The following is a 10,853-nucleotide window of genomic DNA, read 5'->3' as shown; positions in this document are numbered from 1 at the left end:
GCCCTCGTGGTTCCGTTCGGAGAGGATGACTTCGAGTATTTGGACTGCTAATTTTAATGTCTGTCATTCGAATATCATCCCTCGAATTGCGTGTTTAGGCACACCCAAAATCTGTAGCACAGATTTTCTGTTATGCTACGCTGGAGACAATTTGGGAAAGGTGCTCTTTGAATAAAGGACAGACGAATGTTTGCGCTCCAGTACGCAACACACACCTAATAGAAATTTGTTTCTGTCACAATAGTTTCTTCCTGGGAAAGATGGACGATGGCAATCAAGAGGCTGTCCCGGAGTGCGAGTGATTATTTGGTGCTTATTTGTGGATGACGTTCCGTCTAATAATGTACAAGTGTATTTCCATCGTCTTCATTGAATCGGCGTTGGCTTCAATGGCAGTGTCAGCAGCGATTCGCCCCTTGTGTTGTGGCGTAATAGAGTGGGAGTAAATTTTTTTGTGTGTCTGGTCTCGCAGTACATGCTCGGCAAGGCGCATTATCTGTGTTAGAACTTCAGAAAGCTGCAGATGCTTACCAGTGTGGTCCAAGAAATGGCGCCCATTGTACAGTTTCCTGTTTATGTTCATGTTTTGCCTGTATTGTAATAGCAGATTTGAACCACGTTTCATTGATATGGGGCATCGCCAAACAATACTAGACTTGTTGGGGCTGTTTCAATTGCGCCTTACACTGTGAAGCACATCCCAAATACCTAACTGTATCAAGCATTTCTTGAAACGGACGGATGTTCGGGTCATCCGCAAACTTTAAATTCCGTAGGGTATCCTTTGAAACATATTTTTCCTCTAGCTTATAAGCAACAGTCGAGAGAAAATATATTTCTGTAGTTTGGTTACCTCTGTGATCAGCGCAATAAAAGGCGTGATAGTACTTTATAACTTATTACGAGTTAATTTTAGATGCGATAATGGGCGCAATTTGTTTGTTTCGCTTTCGCTAACGGTGTACAAACAAATTGTCATACGCCTTTAAAGGCAATATAATACAAGAGCAGGTTTAATTGCTTGTTTTGTATATGCACAATGGCAATTTGTTGCGAGGTACGTCAGTCATTTAAGAAATGGCAAGGAACGTTATTCAGGCCGTGAGAAAGACGGCCAGAGGAGGGTGTCTATCTGGAGAAAAAAAAAAAAAAGCGATTCTGAAAGCGTAGCTTTGCGTTAACGGGTTTCGCCGGATGTGAACTACTATCTTCCTAAGATGTTATTTTAGTGGCTCTGAGGCCCCTGTTTTCCACACAGAAATCCAAAGAACTAAACTCGAGATGTTGCTCCAAGAGTCAATACTTTATAAAAACAATGCAGCCTGAGGTCTTAGCGCTGAAAGGCATCGGAAGCCGACGTCTGCCGTCTCTTGTGTCAACAAGAGCAATTTATTTCTTCATTTGTTCATAATGGATCTTTGTTTAGATCAATGCGTGGTCGAGTCTTGAGAGACAATTAAATGGGAAAGAGATAATTGGGGCGAATGAGTTAGCACCCATGAACTCTCTTGGATATACTATTTTTTTTAGACAAATTGTCAACGGTTACTATTGAATATGAACGTACTATCGGGGAAAAAATTACACCATCTTCCCGAGGGGAACCATGGGGTGATGCGGAGCATCGCGGATCGTTATTAATGGTGTTATTAACGGTGTTATTGCTGCTTGGCTCGCGCCGCCGCTTTCGCTGCGCGCTCGCGGTCGCGTGCAGCATCGGGAGAAGCCTCTCGTTGTTGACGTTTACACGCGGCTTCCCGTTCTCGAAGGTCGGGTTCCGCCGCTCGCTTCGTACGTTTACGTTGAATTTCACGGTCCCGAACCTCGGGTTCTGCTGCTCGACGTTCTCGAACCGCCGCTGCTTCACGTTGTCGTAGTTCAGCATCCGCCGCTCGACGTTGACGAATGGACGCCGATTCTCGTTGCCGTAGTTCAGGGTCTGCCGCTCGCTTCAAGCGTTTTCGCTCAGCGTCGTGTGCCCTTCGCTGCGCAGCTTTGTCTTCAGTGGACGAAGCGTTGCTGTTAGTTTGTGGGGTGGTGCTGACGCTTGCTTGCGCAAACCCACTAAGTGACGGGACTGTTGCTTCCATCACACTTCATCGGAAGAAGGGAGTGAAGAGGAGTCAACAGCGGTGAACTGAACGCGCGCAGCGCGCTACCGCTGCTTCTATTCACACTTGAAGGAGAGGAGACTAGAGGAGGAGAGTTGCGCATGCGCGCGCGGTGTGAGTAGAAGCGAACGCACGCGAAGTGCACGCAGCTGGTAGAGAGAGAGCGGAGAGAGTTACGCGCAGCTGTTGGAGAGAGGGAAGGAGGAGAGTTGCGCATGCGTAGTGTGAGTGCGGACTACGACGCCGCGGGACATAGACCCGAGCAAGAGATGCTCCGCATCTAAAATGAAATGCGAACAGAGGAGCGCGTGAACTACATTCCGATGTGTCTACGCCCTACACTCAGAGCTCCACAAGCTTCGGCAGTGCGCCTCTTAGTGCGCTGAAAGCTATCGCCGCTATCTTTGCTCGCTCGGCGCGTGCCGCGCGAGGAAGCTCGCTGCTATACCGTTTCACCTTATGTTGTACCGCAGGAAAGGCTCTAAGCGCGAGCTCCTTGCTCTATGGCAGGTCTCGGCGGCACAAGCTGTCGTGCAGTAAGGGCAGCTGTCAACGCTATGAGCTCGCGCTTTCAGCCTTCGCTGCGGTACAACATAAGGTAAAATGGAGTATAGTAGCAGCTAAGGCGCGCGCTGGCTGAGCGCGCGCTTTAGCTGCTACTATACTTTGTCTCATCCTACGATGGACTAAAAGCCAAAGTCACGGGCCGCCAGGTCTAATCACGTTCCACGCTACACTATGACATGCCTAGCATTGATTAGGAGTGGACTAATAATGCTCCGAACTCAAAAAACGCTGCATCATTTCTATAGCTTGACACTGCAAACAGCCTCTCTTTTGCAATCCAAAATTATTTAGTGTCTGAGTGCTATTTCGATTCGAACCACTCTCTGCCCATTTCCATTAGTGATCCGAGACGCGGGCACTGATACGTGCATCAAAGCGCAGTACGCAATTTCTAAGTGGCTCGTGATTGGATCTGGCGGTCCGTGGCTTTTTGACTTTAGTCCATCGTAGGCTGAGACGAAGTTTTTTTATAGCGACGAGCTTCCTCACACGAAACCCAGTCGACTTTCCTAGTTTCGCATGCAAGTAATCTTTTTTCTTCTTGATAATGCCTTTCAAGATATCCTACAATTGAGTGGTTGTTACGTAATTTGAATGTGTTCATTGTGCTGCTCTTTATTCTGTTTATCTTGCTTTTTCTGTTAATGCTGTAATCTGCACGGTATGTTGATCATTTTCTTTTTAGTGCTCCAAATGCCAATGTGGGAACCTGTGGCTTAGTCAAGCTGGTCTTGTGACCGCTTTTTTCCACAAGCCTCCAGTATAATGTTCTCTGTATTTGATGCAAATAAAAATCAACAACAACATCAACACGATCGAGCGAGCAAAGATGGTGGCGATATCTTTCAGCGGCACTAACCGCTCATTCACACTGGAAGCGGATCCGCTTTCGCAAACCGGTTGCGAACGCGGTTGTATAAAGATCCAGCACAATTGCACCCGAACTTGATGTCATCGAGTGCGCGTGCAATTGTACTGGATCTTTATACAACCGCGTTCGCAAATGCTTTGCGAACGCGGATCCGCTTCCAGTGTAAATGAGTGGTAGGAGGCGCACTGCCGAAGCTTGGGGAGCGCCGAGCGAAGGCCGTAAACACATCGGAATGTAGGCCACGCAACCTCGCCCCTAGGCTCACTTCCAGGCGGCGTAGCCTGCACCGCGAGCCACGCGCTCCTCTGTTCGCATTTCATTTTTCCCCGAGAGTACAAGAACCGATAGAAAAATTACAACAAGCGGTGACAGGTTTTGTAAAAAAAAAAAAAAAAAAAAAATTCTACCGAGCTCTATTATGTGCACATTTTAATCAATAATGACAGGTTTTGTAAATAATTGTTAAAGAACTAAAATTAAACACGAACACTATATAGTTTTTTTTTGTTATTCAAAACGTGAGGGCAATTATTTAACTATAGCGTTGGAACGAAATTTCTGCTACATCTCCCGGAGGAATTAAAGCTTTGTTTAAAACACGATTTATCTGCTAACAATAATTGCTAACGAATCATCTTCTTATCACCTGCTAATGCACTCAAACCAATAGTCTGCTAACGTAAGCGTTGAAAGACGGTTTATCTTCGATGAAATATCGTTCGCCAAACATAATCGGACAAAAGAGCCCCTCGCCTAAGCACCGAAAAAAAGGTGGACGACGGCGAACTTGTCGACCACATGCATATATTGTGAACCCAAAAATATTTTGCAAAAAAAAGTAACTAACAACACATGTTTCTTTCTTATTATTTTTGTTTTGCTGCTTAGCTGAAGTCAACCGGTAAGAGGGAGAACATGGAGTAATGCACGCCTGCAGTAACGAGACCTCCATGGCCATCAATCTCTAGAGACAAAGAATGGCTGATGATATTGACCGATGGTGGACTCATGAACAAACAGAAATGTTTCTCATTGTTCAATAAAACTAGCCAAGCAGAAAGCTATGGCATCAAGTGCAATGAGCGACCGAGAAAAAAAAACTCGCTGTCGCCACTGGCAAAAGTTGCACTCTATAGTTTCATTCCATGCAGAGATGAAAAGATAGTAACTGCAGCATGACTACATTCAAGGCGAATTAATGTAATCCACCGGACCTAAGCCAAAAAAAGAAGAAAAAAAAAAACCATCCTGCAATTCGTCACTGAACTAGCGCTGCTTCCGATATTCATTAGAATGAACAGCAATTAACCAGACTCTAAGTACGCGCGCGCTCTACGGGATTACCTTTTTGTGTGCCAGCCTTACATATTTAAAAAAAATCAAAGGGAATAGCAAAAGCCTGCGATTGCTTGTTTTTGCACACTGCTTCGCGCATTATAGATATGTAAGAGGAATCGGTCATCGGTCGTAAAGGCTAGTGTTAACTCACGCACAAAGTAAAAAAAAAATCTTTCAGCTTTTTACTTTGGTGAAGAAGGAAAGCCAGCGAAGCTGCACTATGTCGGGAATTAAGTAATGGCCATCTGCAAGTCGGCAAGCCAGAGTGGAATAGCTGGAAAGGTTGCTGCGATCTGTGAGCGACGGCGCCAAGCAGACGACCGGCAAATACAGCACTCTGGACAGCTACCCCATCTATGAGCGACGACGGCAACCAGAGTGTTGTGTCGACATTTCTGTGCGGACGGACACAATCCTGATAAAACTAATCCTTAACAGCTCCGTTGTAAAGCAAGAAAAAGTTCTCCTGCAATATTTTACATTTTTGTAAGTTTTGCTTAGAGTGGATTCTAATATCGCCTATTTATGGTGATAACTCCATGTACGGGTTCTATGCATCCTTTAAAACACCGAAACACACGCATGGGTGGCCCTATTTTTGTATTAAAAATCTAATAAATGATTGTGTTACGCCAATATTTCTGCGTCACGGAACAGGCACTACTAAGCGCGGTCAGACGGCGTTTGAAAAACAATGCTGTTTTACGTCCGCGGCACCCGAAGATTTGATATTTTTGTAAAACTATTATGCAGAACGGGCATAAAAATACAAGTAATAATGATGTTCGGAATTTCCAAGCAATAGACCCTTTCCAACAGTCCGGCCCTGACCTGTCCACCATTATTTGCTCACATAATCTGAGCATCTACTGGGCACGAGGGCTGCGTCGTCGTTCGGCAAAGATTCTGATCCAATCACAGAGGCTCGTGTCTGAGCAATGGCGACCGCCACCGTGCTCGGTGGACTTTTTGAAGAGTCTATTGACCATTTTCACTCGTGAATGTGTTTTGATGTGAAGGGGACCCGAGGATGGGTCCCCTCACGATAAAATAGTGTCCTTGTATTTCTACTGTTGTAACTTTACAAGGACGTCTTGCCATCCTGGTCATTCTTATTTAGTAAAGCACTACAAAAAATATGCTATCATTTTGTTATTTTTTGTACCCTGTTTTTGTTGAAAGCTGTTATTTTTTTTACCTTTTTGTTTGTGTTCGCTTGTCGTGGGGTATTGTTACTTCTGGTCATTGTAGTGGCGGCCTTGGAGGCGTAATTTTTAAGGCGCGTACAAAACACACTTTGTAGCTGAGTTCGAGACATTGTTTGTTATTTGTTTTGGCTTCCTTCGCATTTTTACGTTTTTATACCGCAGTCTTAGGTTTACCATCATCTTGCAACTTACAGCAGCTAGACTGCACTCAGATCATTTTTTCGTGACGGCTAAAACATTTGAAACTGTTTTATTCCAGCCGTCTCCTCTCATAACACTTATACTTCTTCCAATCGCAAACCAAGTCCTGCGCGTACTTTCAACACTAATAAAAGTTGTGTAGCAAATATCAGTTGGTTCTTTTTTTTTGCACATTAGGCACGCGAATCTAGTGTTTTGATACTTGCTATGCTCGCGACTACTATTTTGTGCTACGTGGTCGAGGTTAATGCAGATTCCAGGAAACTTCAGCCTCGCATTGAGACGAGAGTACTTGGCCTCGTCTTACGTCTCAATTCGCCCTTGCATTTATGCGAAGGAGATGCGTTAGAGGATTGTGGATGCAGCGCTATCATTTGCAACGTGAGACAAAATAGATGACGCTGAGTATAAGTTGTCCAAATTGAACATAATTTTATTTGAAATGATGGGGGTACAGCTATAGTAAGGATTTTCTAATTTATGCCTTAAATAGTTCCTTGTCACACAAAAATTTTAAGATAGAGAAAAGCCTCCAAAGTGCGAGGGACAAATAGAAATCGAAAAGAAAAATAAGAACCCAAAATAGGGTTAATTTGACAGAACGTTCAAGGATCCTCTAAAACGGGTTAAACATGGCAACCAAGAAATGGTTAAAAATATTGAACCAACATAAGGTTTAGGAAGAACCGTAAGGATTTTAAAAAAAGCCGCCCAATAAGGTTAAAGGCGGGCGCTCAAAATTTTCTTCAGCGTGGCAGAAGATTCCCCCTCTTTTCTTTTTTTCCTCCTCCCCTTTCCTCCTCCAATTTCCTCCTCACTTTTTACGGCCTTCTCGCACGAGTGCTAATGGGCTTACCGGCTCCCCGACAAAATCTCTGTAACCCTTCAAGGTTCTCTGCTTCAATCCCAAACACCAGGGATTAGTTAGGCAGGCTCGGTATGAGCTCGCAAGGGTTCGGGCTGGCTCGCTTTTCTCCTGTTTTCTTTTTTTCTTTTTTAGCTTTAAAACACACTCAGACACTTCCGCATGCGGCCACATACGCTACAATACCGCATGTTTATCCCGAGTGAACGGAACTTGAACATCACAGTAGAAAGAAAAAAAGGCGGGTATTTTTATTTGAAATTTGAGCTCTACCCAGAGAGTTGAGAATTGGTCGTTCTAACAACGGCACACTGAAGAGTGATTGTATCAGTATTTCGTTTTTTTTTTTGTTAAAAATAATAATCACCAGTAAATACAAGTCAAAAATATTTCAGTAAGAGGGCGAAGCATGTAAAATTAGTTGCATTTTGACAATATAGTCATGTATCCAAATGAACACAGTCTGACCAGTTCTGGCGCATAATATATAGGTTCGTACTACAGGTGTTTTCTAGAGTAACGGCTGCCTCGTTGAAGGAACTAAGAAGAGTAAAAAACAAACTTCCATAAAAGCAAATCGGTTTACGACTTTTTCATGCATCTTCAGCCTTTGAAAAAAGTTCTTCGTGGCCAAAGTTGCATTTAGTTTCTGTCAACAAATGTAACTGAGAACTCAACAGCCGACAAATATGTTGCGTATCAGCAAAGAGAGCGGGAAAGACGGAGATTGAATCGGCAAATTTAAGATTTTCTACACGTAAAATAGTGCTCCACTAGCAATAATAGCAAATTATGTCGTTTATAAAAAGACAGCAGGCATTACGAAGTTTTCATTCTCTTCTGTTCCCGTTTGTTCGCAGTCCAATAAGAAATAGAATACCCAGATTGCCTCTGCAGCCCTTCCATAATTGTCCGGGGCTCTGTCAGAGTGGTTGAAGCACAGCGACCATCACCACAAAAAATACAGGAGTTTGGAAGGTGTACTACCGTAGGGTTTGGGGCTGCTTGTCCAATTTAGGCGCCTGGCAGTCGCCCGGCCTCCATAGAACAAAAGGGGCACAGCGGCCAGCTCAACGTGATCACCAAGCGGGAAATCATGCCGAAATGTGTCCTTCAACACTTGCGAGATCTATACCCGAGCCCAGCCGGGATTTGCTACATGGGACACAAGTGGGAATAGGGTACATTGATTGGTCAGTGTACATGTAGATTTTTCTATGTAACTCGAAATAAAACAGAGCAAGGTTTTCAACATCACCAAGCCCAGGTATGACAGAACTGCTGCTTGTAAACCCATTGTAGGTTTTTGCATGTCGTAAGGCGGTTCTCTAAAATCTCGTAGAAAGTGAATAGGCGCATTCTTATATCCCTGTTTTGGTATGGTGGGGAGTCTCGAGTGGCGAATGTTGTGCGAAGTTGCCGATTTGAAGTACTCCGCTCAGGATTGCACGTACAGGTCCTTCATCACAGAGATTGTATCATGAATGAGCATTTTGAGGCTGACAAATCGTTATAATTAATTCCTAATTAATTTACAAATCTAGAAAATCAACTAGAAAAAGAGGGGCGCTTGGGAGATTTGGCAATTCTTGAATATAGTCGTGCGGGGCAAACTGCCCCGTACTGTCTACAAGCACAGAAAGAAAGGAATGCACTGCTATGTTGTGTTTTTTATGCCTGTACTTGTCTTTCGCGCTGTACGCCGATTAAAATTAAAACTGCAATATCTGTAGGTTATGTATGATTATCTTGCCTATGAAAGAAATGTAATCAAGCAAGTTCGGCATCGTGCCACAATTTGTGCAAATGCCATTTTATGTGAAATTCAATGTGAAAACAGTACTTACGCTGTAAATAATGAATCCGTCGTTCTTCGCCATCCAAAAGCTGTGAACTACCGATCTTGGCTACGAGACCATAGGTCCACAAAAGATCACGCTGATTAGAAAATTTGCCTTTTTACCACAAGTACGGAAAAGCATTTATTTTTCAAACAGGTCGGGTGGTGATGCGTGGTTGAGCACTGGACGTCGCAGGACCTTTGATTGGGCACTCGTTGGCGCCAGGAGTGCATGCAGTGATCCACTCGTGCTGCCTGCGACGAGTGTTGAAATTTGAATATGGTAGAAATAGCATGAATTAACAGTCTTAGAATTATTTTAAACTTGAACTTTATTTAGAGATTTAGATCTTGATCGTACCTTTTATTCATCGTCGTCTTCCATGAGAGAACCACTTGCCGAGGAGTCCGTGTTGTCCTTGAACGCGGCTTGGCAGATTAGGTCACGAATGCTTTTCACGAATGTTTAAAAAAGAAACATGAAATAAAAAGTAATCATTTCATAAGAAGGTGAAAATAATCTGGGAAATTACCTGTAACTTTTTTTGCAGTAGTTTTTCTTCCCACCCTGACTGTCCGGGTGCCGGCAATTCTCCATGCGGTATGCCGACGTGCTCGTTCGTCCGACGTGCTCGTTCCAATCGAGCACAGCGAGGCTCTGTCTTAGGTTATATGTCTCGTTCTGGTAGTGGATGCGTTTGTCCAGGTACATGAGTACCGTGTTATTGAAGGATTCGACGTAGAAAGTGTCCGTCGACCTCACAAAATCGTGTGCTTGCTTGTAGACTGTCGTCGACTTGATAACATTTGTCAAGAGATCGAGAGCTACAGGATCTTTAACGAGCAGCGTACTCGGAACGTGCCCAACCTCCTTGCATTGTGATTCCGAAGCACAACACCGATGGTCACCGGAAAAATGATTGACGCAGTTCAGCAGTGTTGCCCGTAGGGTGTCAGCATCACCGCCACAGGTGGCCATCGCGAAGTAGACATGGTGGCGTACTGGCTGGCATTTGTCTGAGAGTTGCTGATGCCACGTTTTTCCTTCATTTTTTTCTGGTCCCGAGGCTATGGTCATCATGCCCTTTTTTATACTTTTTGCTGCGTGCCAGCGGTCGTTCGTGTTCGTTGTATTTCCACTCCTCTCTCGGATGATCTTGTTGACGGAGGTGTTCCTGTCATGGGCGTGGTGTTGCACTTCGATTCCTTTTGAATCAAAATACTCGTACAACTTCATCGTACCCACGACTTCATGCTTCTGCGACGAGATTTCATCATCCTTGGTGACATGCACAATTCCTACGATCTTGTGTGTCTCCTGGCCTAGGGCAATGACATCTGTATGGTACGAGTTTTTACGGCAGGCATGCCGTGCGTCCGTCTCAATGCTCATCATGGGAGAGGCACATGGGGGCTCGCTTGCTCGGCACTCTTCTTGCTGGGCGGCAGTCAAGGATTCTATCCGCAAGAGGCCCACTGCCGCTTTGACCTTGATTGTGGCCCTTTCCAGGGCCCTCGGAGAGTAGGGCAGCGAGCTAAACTCGCAAAACTTCCGGAACTGCACCGGCAGCATACCGCTGCATATAAATGCGAGTGCGAGATGACAATCGACAGTGCGTGAGTCCCCACTTATGGAGCTAGAGCAAACAGTCAAAGAATGTTCCTTACACCTCCAGTGGAGGCGGGAGCCGAATCCGCAGGAGGTCACTTTTTCCAGCAAAAGCGTCTCTGGGCAACTTTCCCTGTGGTCTTGCAGAGTCTCAAGCATCTTGAAGAGCGCTGACGTGTCACAAACAATCAAAGCCGACTCACATGACAACGCAAGCGCGTCACTTACTCGTGCAGGAGCGGT

General features: G+C 44.8%; 1 pseudogene; it reads right to left on the bottom strand.

Moving 5' to 3' along the window:
* Positions 1–9,284: 9,284 nt before the first annotated feature.
* LOC121837015 lies at positions 9,285–10,112 on the bottom strand (annotated as a pseudogene).
* Positions 10,113–10,853: the final 741 nt, after the last annotated feature.

Source organism: Ixodes scapularis, unplaced genomic scaffold (assembly GCF_016920785.2).
Source record: "Ixodes scapularis isolate PalLabHiFi unplaced genomic scaffold, ASM1692078v2 PGA_scaffold3__209_contigs__length_174095766, whole genome shotgun sequence".
Taxonomy (NCBI): Eukaryota; Metazoa; Arthropoda; class Arachnida; order Ixodida; family Ixodidae; genus Ixodes; species Ixodes scapularis.
Note: the sequence above shows the minus strand (reverse complement) of the source record. Positions and strands in the feature narration are given on the sequence as shown.